Genomic DNA, 14426 nt, shown 5'->3' with positions numbered 1-14426 from the left:
TAATTTCTTATAGACACACATATATATATATATATATATATATATATATACACACACACACATATGTATAGAGAGACGTGTATATATATATATATAAATATATACATAGACATATATGTAGAGAGAGAGACGTGTATATATATAGACATATATATATATATATACAGACATATACACACACACACACACATATATATATATAGGCATGTATATATACACAGACATATATGTGTATATATATAGATATATACATACATATATAGATATAAGAATATATATACATATATATATATATATATATACAGACATATATATATATATAGATATATATAGCCATATATATATATATATATACATACACACACACATGTAGACATATATATACACATGAGTTCGTATGTGATTGATCCCCTGTTGGAGACAGTTAAGTAAATATTCTTTGGGACCTTGATTTTAAGCACGTTTTTCAATCTTTTAAGGATAATCATTGTTTTCAACACCTTTGCTGCAGCATTAACATACAACGCAGCAGTAAAACGAGCTTCAGTAGCACCACAGTGGCTAATATCTATATTTTTATTGCCAAAAAATCTATGGTTGCTGAACTCAACATGTCAAAGTATACAGGTGTTTCATCTATATTATAAATCTGCTCAGTATCCTTATCTGCTGTTAATACTGGAATGCTATCTAGATACTCACTGGTGATTTGTGCCTTTTCTTCAAGTGTTTTATTGTCTGCTTGACCAACATGTGTACTCTTTCACACAGTCAGTTTATTCCATTTCATGAAGTTGAAAATCCATTTATCAGAACATCTAAAGCTGTTCATTTCAATCCCAAACCTTTTTACCAATTCAAAAGTATATTCCCGTAAACAGTGATAATTCACAATTATATTGTTTTGCACGCTGAACAATAATCCTCTGTAAGAGTTCAATCTCTAGATCATTAAGTGCTGGTCCTCTACCTCCACCAATTAATCTGCGCCTCCTCTTGTCTGACATATGGATTAACTCAGTTTCTTTTGTGCACCATTCTCTCAATCGTTTTCTATCAATACATGTCTCTTGATGCAGCAGATAAATTGCCAGAATGTTCTTTCACTTGTTTAATAGCACTCAATTTTTCACTAATGGTATATGATCATTGAACATGTTTTGATATATTTTCTTTCGACTCCATTAATGAGAATAAAAACCCTTTGAATTTATCTACAGACATGGAGCAAATGAACATCTAAACAGAATGCAAACAAGAACACTAGCTCTGTTTCAACTTTTAACCTCAAATAACAACCCATCTAAATAAACACCCACGGGCGATCTAATGGATGGGCAGATTTTCGGAAAACCCCGGTACTAGGCTCATTGAAGTTTAATAAAAATTTATAATTGGATGGTTACTGCCCCTAGATTAGATTCTCAGAAGCTCAAGTGAAGTTGTTTTAATTGTGAACCTATCTCCTTGTTTGAAAAGGAAATCTGAGCTTTGAAGTTGGTTGGTGCATGTTCCACAGTTTGGGTGTCCACATTTTTTAACCCTTGATTTCGTGGTTGTTGTGTAAAGTTTCATATTTGTTAGAAGTCTCTTTAGCAATTTGTGTTGCTTTTTGCATTTGATGAATGTATGTGTTTTCAGGATGTTGTTCATTTTTGGGTTTCTAGTTAGTAAAGGAGGATTTTGCCCAATAGTGTTCTATGCCTTATTGTTTCTAGGGTTGTGAGTTGATATGTAATAACCTGCTCGGGCTGTGGACATAACTATATAGGACAGACGAGTATGGCTTTGAGATGGAGAACCACTCTACATAAAGAGCAGATCTGGTTCCCTCAATATAAATTCCTTTAAGTGAACACATAGAGAGATGTGCAGGTAACATCAAACCAAATTTCAGTTTCCCCCTTCAATCAGTGCAAAGAGACAATTTCTGTACAAGAATGTTTAAATAAAGAAAATTTATTCATCAAAAAATACAGAACACGTCTAGATATATATATATATATTGAACTCAGCAAGACAGGAGTGTGAAACCAAAAGGCAATGCAATGTTTGGAAAAGAGTGTTTATGAGTGAATGTGGTGTGAAGATTTATCAAGGCAAATCAAAGTGCAAATAGCAACTGCTTGTCAGTCAGTGGAGGACCAGGGCCTGGAGGCACATTACAATGTCCAGGATGAATTTGAAACCCAGAGGGCTTTGAGAAGAAACAACAGTTGAATTTGCCACTGGCAACAGATCTGAGATTAGGTGAGGACCTGTACAATATTCTGAAAGGTGATGCAACCAGGAAGATAAGAACTATGGTGCAAGTGGTATACAAGGCATGTCAAGATACCTTTGGTATGAAGAAATGAAAAACCAACAAGCAGCATGGTTCCATAGGAGACAGTGCTAGATTGCAGAATGGAGAAAAGAGCTAAGACAGTAGAAGAAAAAATTAAAAGATGCTGAAGAAAAAGTGACTTTAAACCAGTTTAGACTTACAAAGAACCTGTTCTAGTCATACAGAGCAAATGTAAAGGCAAAGGAAGGCCCTTTTTAACAGACCATAGCTGACTTGGTCAGCAAGCCAAGAAGTGAGAAGTAAACATATTCCAAGGAAGAGGTGGAGAGCAGAGTAGCAGCAGTACATGTTGACTTCAGAAAAAATATTCCATCGGGAAAGTATCCCACCTAACTGCCAATGTACAAACTTCATACCCACTTCAACATGGCAGATTTCATTTTCATTTTATTTCTATTCAATAGCATTGATTTCTGCCGTGTGTGTGTAAGCCTATCTTTGTATGTATGTGTATTTTTATATATATGCATTAAATTTATATCTATAGGCCTATTCTTGTTTAGGGGGCCCATGTCTTTAGACCATGGCAATCATCGACCTCCACCTGCTTCTATCCTATAAGTAACTCAGTCTTTCAGTAGTCTACTGCTAAAGTCATTGATGGCTACATCCTTTCAGTTTCTTCGTAGTCTCTATGAATTCAGTTAAGCTTTACTATTTCAAAACCTAAACTATGGAACATCCCTATAGGATTAAGTTTGAGTAAAACAGTCTCAAAATGAAGCCAACAATCAAGATGAATGTACAGAAATAACTTGGTTATCCTGAACGACCGAAACAAATCAACATGCATAAATTTATTCCTTTTGATTCTATAATTGTGATGGTTAATTAAACTCCGACAACCAGCTCTCTACTGAGGACTTTGCTGCAGCCTTCAAGGGTTTATCCAAATTGAAGCTCATTAACTGAATCCCTAAGGGAGCTTGGAATAGCTTTGCTTGTGCGCTCTCCAGCTTGTTGAAAAACATGTTTATCCAACAATGCATCCAACTGGCAGAAACTGTTCCCTTGCATCTCTCTCCATGTGCACAATGTGAAATTAGGCTCCCTGACATCCTCTCTCAAGTGACAGTTCCAGTTATTTGAGTTCACCCCGACCACATCTCACCTCAATTTGACATCGAACATGGTGCTTACCGACAGGCAACCAATAAGCCTCAAGTGTGCAGTCAATGCCAAATTCAGCGAATTTGACATAAAAAGGGCTGTCTGTCTCCTCTCTTCTCTATCCATGTGAATCTGAGTCTTTTACACGTCTGAGAGAAAAGCACCCACTGGCACCCCTATATAATCAACTAAACTGGCCCGATCCCCCAGAATACTTGAGACTGGTCTTCACCTCTGATAACAGCAGAAAGGTGATTTCATCCTTCCCTGCTGGTTCAGGTGCAGGAGTTGATGGCCTTCGGCCTCAACACCTCAAGAATAGTATCTCCTTATTGGCTGGTGATGCTGGACTTGAGGTATTGGAGAATTTGACTTAGTTTGTGAACCAGTTCTCTTCAGTGAACGTCCTCCCCTATATCTGCCCACTATTCTTCGGTGCAAAATTATTCGGGCTCACTAAACCCAATGGAGATCTGCGCTCCATTGCAGTTGGCTGCACCTTTCGCCATCTCACTGCAAACGTGTACTTACAATCAGTCTCTAGCTAACTGAAGGAGGAATTTTCTCCCACCCAGCTAGCACTGGGCACCAAATTGGGATGTGAAGCTGCTGCCCACACTACCAGAGCCTATGCCAACTTGCCCTCCTTGTCACCCAAAGTCATCCTCAAACTTGACCTTAAGAATGGCTTCAACTCCATCAGCCGCGATGTTGCCCTCAACTTGGTAAGAGAGAAGGTACCACAACTCTACCGCCTTGCATAGTAGGCTTATCGGGAGCCCCCCTACCTCTCTTTCGATGACCAAATCCTCAGGAGTCCAACAGGGCGACCCACTTGGGCCCCTTCTGTTTGCACTGGGCATTGATGACATCACCAAGATGGGGGTTGAGCTAGACCTCAACGTTTGGTATCTCGACAATGCTTGTTTGGGGGGACCTCCAGACAGGATTCTCACCATTGCAAACATGATGGTTGGGGAGCTTGGTTGCTGGAGTCTCCAAGTAAAGAGCTCCAGATGTGAGCTCTGGATCCTCAATCACCCAGCTTCTCAACATCAACCAACTATGGACCTTTTTGCAGAGTCCTTCCCGTCCTTTGCAGTCCCTCCCGCATTAGCTTGGTGCTCCCTAGGAGCCTCAATCACTGACCTTGCCTTTGAGTTCATCTTCAAGTCAAAGGTGGCTGCCCTTGAGCAATTGCTGAAAAATATTGAAGCTATTGAACCCCATCAAGGTTTTTTCATACCGAGGAATTACCTCTCGATCCCTAAGCTTCTATGTTTGCTCAGAGTCAGCTTATCTTACCAATTCCCATTGTGCCTCCGACGCTTTGACAACCTAATCTTTGATAGACTTAGTTAGTGTCAGTGTCAGACTCTCTCCAATGTCTTGCAATCAGGCTGCATTGCCCAAGTGATTTGGAGGTCTTGGTCTTCGTAAGTGTTTGTCCCTCTCTCTCACCAGCGTCTTTTTCTCCACCCATGCCTGCTCCACCCTAGTGAGCAACATCTATTCTCCAACATGGACCAGTTCCAACAGGGAGTTAGATGAAGCTCTCCAACACTAGACGGAATTGGGCTTGTCTGTTCCTGAGAAGGTGGAAGACTGCCGGAGTCAGAGAGCTTGGGACAACATAATTTCGAAGGCCACCTTTGATTCCCTCTTCATCCAGTTGGACCAGTTTTCAAGGTGCCGCTTACTGTCTGCTAGTGCCAAATACTCAGGTGACTGGATTGACGCCATCCCTGTGGCTAATGTTGGTGGCCTATTCAGCTTGGACGAACTTCGTGTCTCCATTGCCTTCAGAGTGGGAGCTGACGTATGTACGAGTTTGGTCTGTTGTGACAGGCTCCTCGACATCACAGGCCTCCATGGCCTTTCTTGCTGCATGAATGCTGGTCGCTTCACGTGTCATATGGGGTTGAACATGCTGGCCTTGTGCCAAAATTAGAAACCAATAGCATAACAATCAAGATTCGAAAACATGCAATTTCCTGGCTGTCGTAGGTATATATATTTATTTTACGTTTCAGTCATTCGGCAATAATTAAGTCACCTTTAGTACGTTCTCCATTACTTTAATGTTAATGACACCACTTTCTTCTAAGTTTACTGACACCTGAATACTATGAAACATATTTCATAACATAATTAATTATTGGCTTAATATAAAATTGTATGGATCTATTTTAAAACGGGGGCGCCAGTATTTTCTTAACGAAACACTAACGAAACACTTTGAAACTTGGGACACTGGTAGAATGTCATATAAAACATCTTTTACTCTTAGTCTTCTTAACAAAAAAAAAAAAAGGAATTCGTAAGTTATTCCATGTTAAAGTTGTCGTATTTTTGTAATTTCAACCAATCACTGACGTCTATTCAGCTGAATAAGAGTTACTGCTGGGCGGTCATGAAAATGTTATTCCCTGTGACATATTTCATCCGGTTTAATCGTAATTTATACGCATATATTGTTTATATAATAAATTACGCTGTGCGTATCTATGTGTGTAACAATTTTAGAGTTCGGATTCTCGAGTTAGGGTTAGTTTTAGGGTTAGGGTTACGGTTACGGTTAACAGTCTAGTTAGGGTTAGTGTTAGGGTTAGGGGATTAATACGATATACACCGTTACAGCGCTAACTGTTTTCAACTGAATAGACGTCAGTGATTAGTAAAAATTATCGAAATAAGACAATTTTTTTACATGAAATAAATTCGAATACAAAAATATTTTTCTGTTCTATAACACAAAATAGATAAGTATACGAAGTTTGAAAGTCTTTCCGTACCAAAAACACTACATAAAACATAAATGAAAACTGGCGCCCCCGTTTTAAAATAGATCCAATTGTATATGAGGGAATGTTTATGATCATCTGCAGGCATAACTACAGAAATCTGCCCCCACCACCGACTTTGGATGATCATAACTTTCAGAAAAATGGATATTTTAAAATGAAACTTTCTACGAATATGTGTCATGTAGATTCCGAATATACAAAATTTTGGCGAAAAAGTGTTTTAGGAGGGGGTGGGGTGAGGAATTTCGGAAAATTCACCGGAGTCTACTTCAATTCATCTTAACTTTCAAGAAAATGGATATTTTTTAATGAAATTCTCTACAAATATACCTCGGACTATGTAGATTCCGAGGACTTAGGGATTTCGGGGGGAAACAATTGGGGGTTATTTTTGAGAACCGTTCCCCACTCAGGAGTGTTTCAAAACAAGTCGTTCATATTTGTTTCATTTTCTTCGTTTTGTGCGGTTGTGCATCCGTAGATTTATACCACACGCCCGCACACATATATATATATGTAATTAAAAAAGTTTACACGGGGAATTATTCCATTCAATATCATGATTATTATAGAGATTACATATTCATAGAAAATTTCATTAAAAGATATCTATTTTTCTGAAAGTTATGATCATCCAAAGTCGGAAGTTGGGGCAGAAATCTGTAGTTATGCCCTGCATTGGCTATTTAGACGAAAGATAAACAAATAAATGAAGAGGAAAAAGAACAAAAATAGGCGGTAAAATCAAATTTTTCAGTCTTCACATATTCGAGTTCGGTGCATTAAATTAAAAAAAAAAAAAACGAAACAAATCAAAACAAATAGAGTACTTATATCGCATATTTGCCCAAAATAACTAATGCTGTCTTTCTGTGTATATTTTGTAAATAGATAAAACACGAGTCATTCTATATGTGTGTCGCTCGGCCTGCTAGAAATGCCAGCTAAACCCCCTCAAATCCTTAGAAAAGAACATAACTACACTTTGGTATCTCCTCTTCCCGACTTTGTTTCCCCATAAGTTTCTAAAATATAAATATAATTTTATGCAAATTTTGTAGAAATAGGTTTTCGAATATGTAAAAGACGATTATGTTGATGGAAAAATTAGAATTAAAAATTATTTTTACTTAGAAAGAAAAGAAAGTTCATACTTTTTTAACTATTGAATATCTCGTGCATAACTATTGCACAGCATCAAAATATCTGTTTTTTTATAACCAACATTAAACTGGAAGGCACAACAAAATTTCTCAGTTTATGTTTGCTCTATTGCAGTACAAATCGAAAATAATCTGTAAATGGACTGCTCGGTAAGAGCTAACCGGGCACTAAACAACATTGAAAGCATACTGAATAAAAGGTAGTGAAAATATACTTACAGACTGCTACCGGTATGAGTTAGCCCGCCCTTTTGCCTTACTCGGTACTTATATGAATGAGCCAATAAGCTGAAGCTGTTTATATACTAGTCTCGATCAAAACAAAATCCTTCTTTCGATATAAATATTTTATCTGTCATCCCTTCCCAGCTGTTTTGATGCCGTGTTCGGTAAAATCCGTAAAAAGATTTTACGTATTTATTTTTTGTTTTGATATACCACACATACTTTGATGACCGACTTTCATTCCCTTGACAGCTGAATGCATACAGTCATTCACACACGTACTGAGTCCATTCACACACGTACTGAGTCATTCACACACATACACAGAGAAAAAAGAGGGTGATGTGAGTGAAGCATGAATCTTAGCCGCACACATACACATAAACACATACAATGCATAGAAACACACACATACACAGACGGTCATTCACACACAGAGAAAAAAAGAGGGTGATGTGAGTGAAGCATGAATCCTAGCCGCACATAAACACATACAATGCATAGAAACACACCCACACATTAAATTAATCGTAAAAATGAAAAAAAAAAAAAGTGATTTTCATTTAATTCAAAAAGAAAATTTCTGTATGCATGTATGTATGTATTTCAAAGGCTCAGCCTTGTCATACTATGTGTCGCTGATTTTGTCTGAGAATTACATTAAGGGTACACGTGTCTATGGAATACTCAGCCACTTACACGTTAATTTCATTGAACAAGTAATTCATTTGATCGAACCACTGAAAGCTCATGGTCGAAACCGCTGGAGGAACCATCATGTATGTATGTATGTGTGTGTGTGTGTGTGTGTGTGTTTGTGTGTGTGTGTAAGGTTAAAAAATGACAAAAAATATCTAAAAATAACATACGATTTGTAAAAATAATTACATAAAAAATTAAGTATAACAATAGTAAAAATATACACAAGCATAAAACAGATTTATGTATATGCCTGTGTATGACTGACTGGGATGACAGATAAAATATCTATATCGAAAGAATGCCAAATAATTCAACATGTCATTTGTTTATCAAGAATTTTGATAACAAATCGATGATAAAAAGATTAAATAAAAACTCGGCCTATATATTTCCACGTATTTCAATTAATCACTTTCTCCATATAACATGTTAGTTTTTATCTTGCATACGTAAATCACGAGTCCTACCAGCCGTGAATCAGAAGTCTATCAGGAAGATTTCGATTTTAGCGACCAGAATATTCAGATGAAATTTATCTGTACTGAACGGTATATCGTGGGTAAAATCGTGTTTGGGAGTTGCTATCACTTTTCCAAATAGCATATGTTTTAGACGGCAATTTTCAGGACAACATGTATCACTATGAAGAGAGAGATGTTCATGGTTAAAACTGACTGAAAAATAAGAGTATAAAAAATATGCAAATGAATCAAATAATATATTATGAGACTGGTACTTTGTTGGTTACAACAACGAAAGTTCCAGTTGATCCGATCAACGGAACAGCTTGATCGTGAAATTAACGTGCAAGTGGCTGAGCACTCTACAGATACGTTGTAGCCTTACCTTCGTTCTCAGGGAGATTCAGCATGAAACAGAATGTGACAATTTGGCCCTTTGAAATACAGGTACCACTCGGTTTTTGCCAGCTGAGCGGACAGGAGCAACACGAAATAAAGTGTCTTGCTCAAGTACACAACACATCACCAGAAATTGAACTCACAGCCTTACGATCGTTAACCGAATGCCCTAACCACTAAGACATGCACCTTCACTAATACGTTATACCCTGATAATGAAATACTCTTACATAAAACCATAAAACAACCATGCAATCTAGATCGGACATTCGAATTGACTTAAGCTGATCTTTACATTTTCATTAAACAAATATATACGTGTATATACAAAGGCAAAAGTTTTAGGATCGCTAAATGTCTATAATGCAGGTGGTATATGTATGTATGTACGTATGTATGTATATATGTATGTATGCATGCATGCATACATACATACATACATACAGTTCCAGTGATGGATTGGATCTGTAGTCTTCGAATTCGCTTTCTCCTTTCTGGCTTTGAGAAGCCTAATATCTCAAGATTGGTATTTAGTCAGTGTGTTACATATCCCAGGGCCCCAATAACTATAGGTATAAACTTGAACTCGTAATCTGGATAGAGTAACTGCAGATTTCTCGTATGTATGTATGTATGTATGTATGTATGTCATTATTCAATTTTTTTTAAAGATTTCTTGCCAATAGAGAACTCATTGCAAGGAAAAACATTTAATGATTTAAATGGAGTCAAAATGCATCTAGATAACTTTTTATTTCAAAACCAGTCAAATTTTATGGTGAAGGAATATTTAAATTGCCTGATAGATGGGCAGAGGTCATTAGTAATAATGGAAATTATTTCATTGAATAAAATTTATTGAAAGGTCAATGATTTATATACCTTTTGCATATTAAAAAAACAGTCAGAATTTTCCAGACAACTTCATATGTATAATTGCAGCATGGAAGATGTTTGTAAGCCATTTAAGAACACACACACACACACACACAAAAAAAAAAGACCGTAAGATTCACTTCAACATTTAAATTTAATTTGTGTCAAAATATTTTCATTGCCTTGAAACCGCAACCTGTTCACTGATAAAACTACATGCTGCATCTGAGAAAGTTTTGTTAGTGAACAGATCACGTTTTCAGAGCGCCGAAAATTTTTTGACACAAATTACATTTAAATGTTGAAGTGAATCTAATGGCTTTTTTGTGTGTTCTTAAATAGCTTACAAATATCTTCCATGCTGCAATTGTTTTTGTTTCTGCACACGATCTCAGATCAAGTCACTTGCTATGCAAGTACATCTTATATATATATATATATATATATATAGATATACACTCTCGGAGTGGTTGGCGTTAGGAAGGGCATCCAGCTGTAGAAACTCTGCCAAATCAGATTGGAGCCTGGTGTCGCCTCCTGGTCCACCAGTCCTCAGTCAAATCGTCCAACCCATGCTAGCATGGAAAACAGACGTTAAACGACGACGATGATGATGATGATGATATATAGTTAAGAAAAAAAACATATATCAGAAAGAAGCACCTTCTAAAAATATAGAGCAGTAATTATTACAACAAAATTTTATATCTTGGACATAGAGTTACCCAAGGTTTCGCACCCACAAAGTTTACTTTTAGGTGTGTCTAAGTGTATACATACATACATACATGCATGCATGCATACATCCATCCATACATACATACATGCATACATACACATATACATGTATGTATGTATAAACACACATGCACACACACACAAATATATACATATAGACACACCCAAAAGTAAACCTATATATATATATATATACTAGCAGTACAACCCGACGTTGTCCGGGTGTGACTTATTACGCCATCTACGATAAGTCTTGCTAGGTGAAAATCAACTAAAAAAGAAAGCCTTACAATGAAAAAACCCTTACGATGTAAATATGTTCATAATTCAAAAGACGAAATTAATAGGGAAAGTCTGAAGGCTGTTTTGTGTAACATTATTAAGTGTACGTAAATTTCATCCGTCTAATTGGCTATACAAATGCTTGTGCAAAACAACTTTTTGCGCAGGAGCTGCTAGGACGGCAATTTGTGATGAAGCAATTGCTGGCGATCTGTTGCTACACAGTTCTGCCAGAATTCTATCAGATTGGGCAGTAGATGATGATGCACCGTTTTGCATTATGTTCAAAAGTAACTTCTGGAATGTGGTGAATTGCTGCAGTCTGTTGCTGTCGTTTTAAACCGGTTTCTTTCTTTCCCCAGCAAGCTCTCTTCTTTGGAGGCATAATCTATGTACATATTAAACAGAACAACAAAAGTTACAATAGATGGGAGGGTCGGTAGTTTTCACATTTCGGTGATTTTTCAGATTAACACCCGCACGATCACGTAACCCTAAAACCGTAACCGTAAGACTAACCCTCATCGTAACCCTGACCCCAAAACCGTAACCCTAACACCCTAGTGAAAATGGTGCGGGTGTTAATCTGAATAATAATAATAATAATGACCTCTGCAGATCAAACTCCCAACCCAACTAAGTCTTAAGTATATATATATATATGGGCAACACACACACACTAAATAAAAAAATGTTAGTAAGTACAGAACTTCAGCATTATATATTAAGAGAGGCAACATACACACACACTAAATTTTTAAAATGACAGGTATTTGTATGTATGTGTGTATTAATGTGTATTCTGTGTCTAATTAAATGCGTTTTAAGAAAGATATTAAAAAAATTCAGTTTACCCGTACGATTTTCACTACAGTGTTAGGGTTAGGTAGGTAATGATGCGGGTGTTAATCTGAAGATTTACGAAAAGATTTTCAAAAAAAAACTCACAGTTTGTAGGGAATAAATGTTTGTTGATTGGGATGTGAAGCTGCTGCCCACACTGGTAAATGACGGTGTTAGAAATGGAAAGTAAACTTATAATTCCCGCCAATTAGAATGAGGTCATTGGTAACCATAGGTACATATATATGTGTGTATTTACGTATGATTGGCAGTGTGTCTGTTTATTTGACTCTCACTCCCCTTCGTTTTTTTGTCTTTTTTCTTGGATCGTTCGTAAAAGAAAGTAGCAATTGAAACGATGTGTAAGAGGAATAGAAATAGTTAATTTTAGAGGGGCAAAGTAATTTTGTATGTATCTGTCATTACAGTATCGAAATATGATTGTTTCAGTTTTGATAGTTTTCTTTTTCTCCTTCCTTTCTTTTTGTATTTGTTGTTTGATTTTTCGTAAAGGTTCATCAGAGGAAGTAGGAGTTGAAAGGATTTGTATTAGAAAGAGGAAATTAGATTTTATTAGGAAGAAAATGTTTACTCCTGTAGTTTTACGGATTTTATTCATTATTAGGAAATTTTTGGAGTGAAAAAATGACGCAGTGACCTAACTTATTGTATTTAGAATATTAATTGCGATTGCTTAATCGAAGAAATTTTGAATTGTGTAAATGTATGAATTTTAAACATACACACACACAGAGTAGATTTGCCTTTTATAGTATAGATATATATATGTAGTGAAACTACCTCCCGCCATTAGATACAAAACTGCTATCGCCATTCTTCTCATTTAAAGATAAACAAACGCGAACGTAGCTGAAAACATTAATCTTGTCATCACGTGACTGATCATTATTCGAATCGGCAACTTCTTCGAACCGTTCCCGCCAGAACGCAAACTGACCAATCACAGCCCTTAATAAGGTCACGTGATAGAGTATATTTCTGATATCTGGTGAGCCTCCTTAACGCTATAAATAGATCAACCCATACCCAACAAATTTGTCTCGGTCCAGTTTCTCTTAGAGACTGTTCCGTGTACCACACGACAGCAGCAGCAACAATTAGCCAGCGACCACTTCAACAGCTTCGTCCAGCCAACGATGACCACCGCCGTCGCCATATCAGCAACACGAGTCTCGGACTACTATCCAGCATCATCGTCATGACCAACACGATTACTACCAAGCAGCCTCTACACCACCAGCGTCAACACGACTTACTATGTACACCAAACCACCTCTCTCTCTTCGATTCTGTTAGGTGACTTAGCTTCACCACTATAATAAACAGACAAGAGATTTCAGCCTGCGATAAACGTCTGTCCTCAAGACCCTGGCATCGAAGCCAAAACACAACTAGTGATAAGCCTTGCCAAACGACGAACATCTGTATAACAAGAATCACGGCCCGGCATCGATGCCACGACATCACAACTAGTGATCAGCTCTGCCACACTCAGCCTCCCCAATTTCACATACAGAACTTTTCCTATAGTGTACACAAGAACTGGTATATAATTGCTCACGTGTTATTGACTCTCTTTCTCTCTGCTGTAATAACATACACACACATGTATCACTCACATACATACTTTTCTTTGTACGACGGCCTGTCTTTGATTATGTCCTTATATGTCGCATTCACACTCTCACACAGACATACATCTTTAACGCCATAATAAATATCTCTGTTATTCATCTAATACGGTTGTGGTCTTTCATTACTGGTCATCTATGTTATCGTCGTATAACATATCATGTATATCATCTTTGATATATATTTTGTGTTCGACCGTGTGACACGTTTAAATAAAAGGAGTCCTCTGTTCTTCCATTCGTCACCATTTCTCCTTTTTGAGTTCGCACGGTCCTTCCTTACATATATATATAGAAGCAAACATTTAGATTCAGATGAATTAGGTACTTAAGTTGAGGCACCAGAATTTAGTACGGTATCATCCATACAATTTCAAAATAAGTTGATTAAAATCAAATTAAGCAACAAGGATATCCAGAGGTAATGCAATACAATCGTTTCAAGCTATTTTATTCCTTTTCTATGGTGTTCTACCCTACCTGATCATTTTAATACTTTATAATTTTTGTACCCCTATAAATTCATACTTAGCTTATATAAAACAATATATAAACTTAAAATAAACTGCTTAGATTATAATTTAATTAATATATAGTTAGCATGTTCTTTTGCTTCAGTACACCTTTATTAAATACCAGTAAATACCAATTGATCAATCTCCATAGATACCATGTAATAAGTTAATGTTTAAGTATATAATATGTATAAATATAAAACTATTTCTATGTAATTTCTTTTCCTCCCTCTAATGTGGTAAAATTTGGTATATACTCAAAAGTATTCATAGAAATTTTATCCTTTTGTTATAATATCCTTCTTA

At 36.6% G+C, this 14426-nt stretch overlaps 1 protein-coding gene across 5 annotated transcripts in view; it reads right to left on the bottom strand.

Moving 5' to 3' along the window:
• LOC106882151 (methylenetetrahydrofolate reductase (NADPH)) overlaps positions 1-14426 on the bottom strand; it is an 87314-nt gene that overhangs the window by 57787 nt on the left and 15101 nt on the right. The window contains exon 1 of one of the 5 annotated variants that reach the window (XM_052966267.2): positions 7647-8700. The exons of the other annotated variants lie outside the window; for them this stretch is intronic. The gene's annotated coding sequence lies outside the window, so the exon portion shown is untranslated. Of the gene's footprint in view, positions 1-7646; positions 8701-14426 lie in introns of those variants that run through there. 5 annotated transcript variants of the gene reach the window in all.

The sequence above is a fragment of the Octopus bimaculoides genome, chromosome 3 (genome assembly GCF_046866305.1).
Source record: "Octopus bimaculoides isolate indiv1 chromosome 3, ASM4686630v1, whole genome shotgun sequence".
NCBI lineage: Eukaryota > Metazoa > Mollusca > Cephalopoda > Octopoda > Octopodidae > Octopus > Octopus bimaculoides.
The sequence above is the reverse complement of the archived record's forward strand: the minus strand, read 5'-3'. Positions and strand labels throughout refer to the sequence as shown.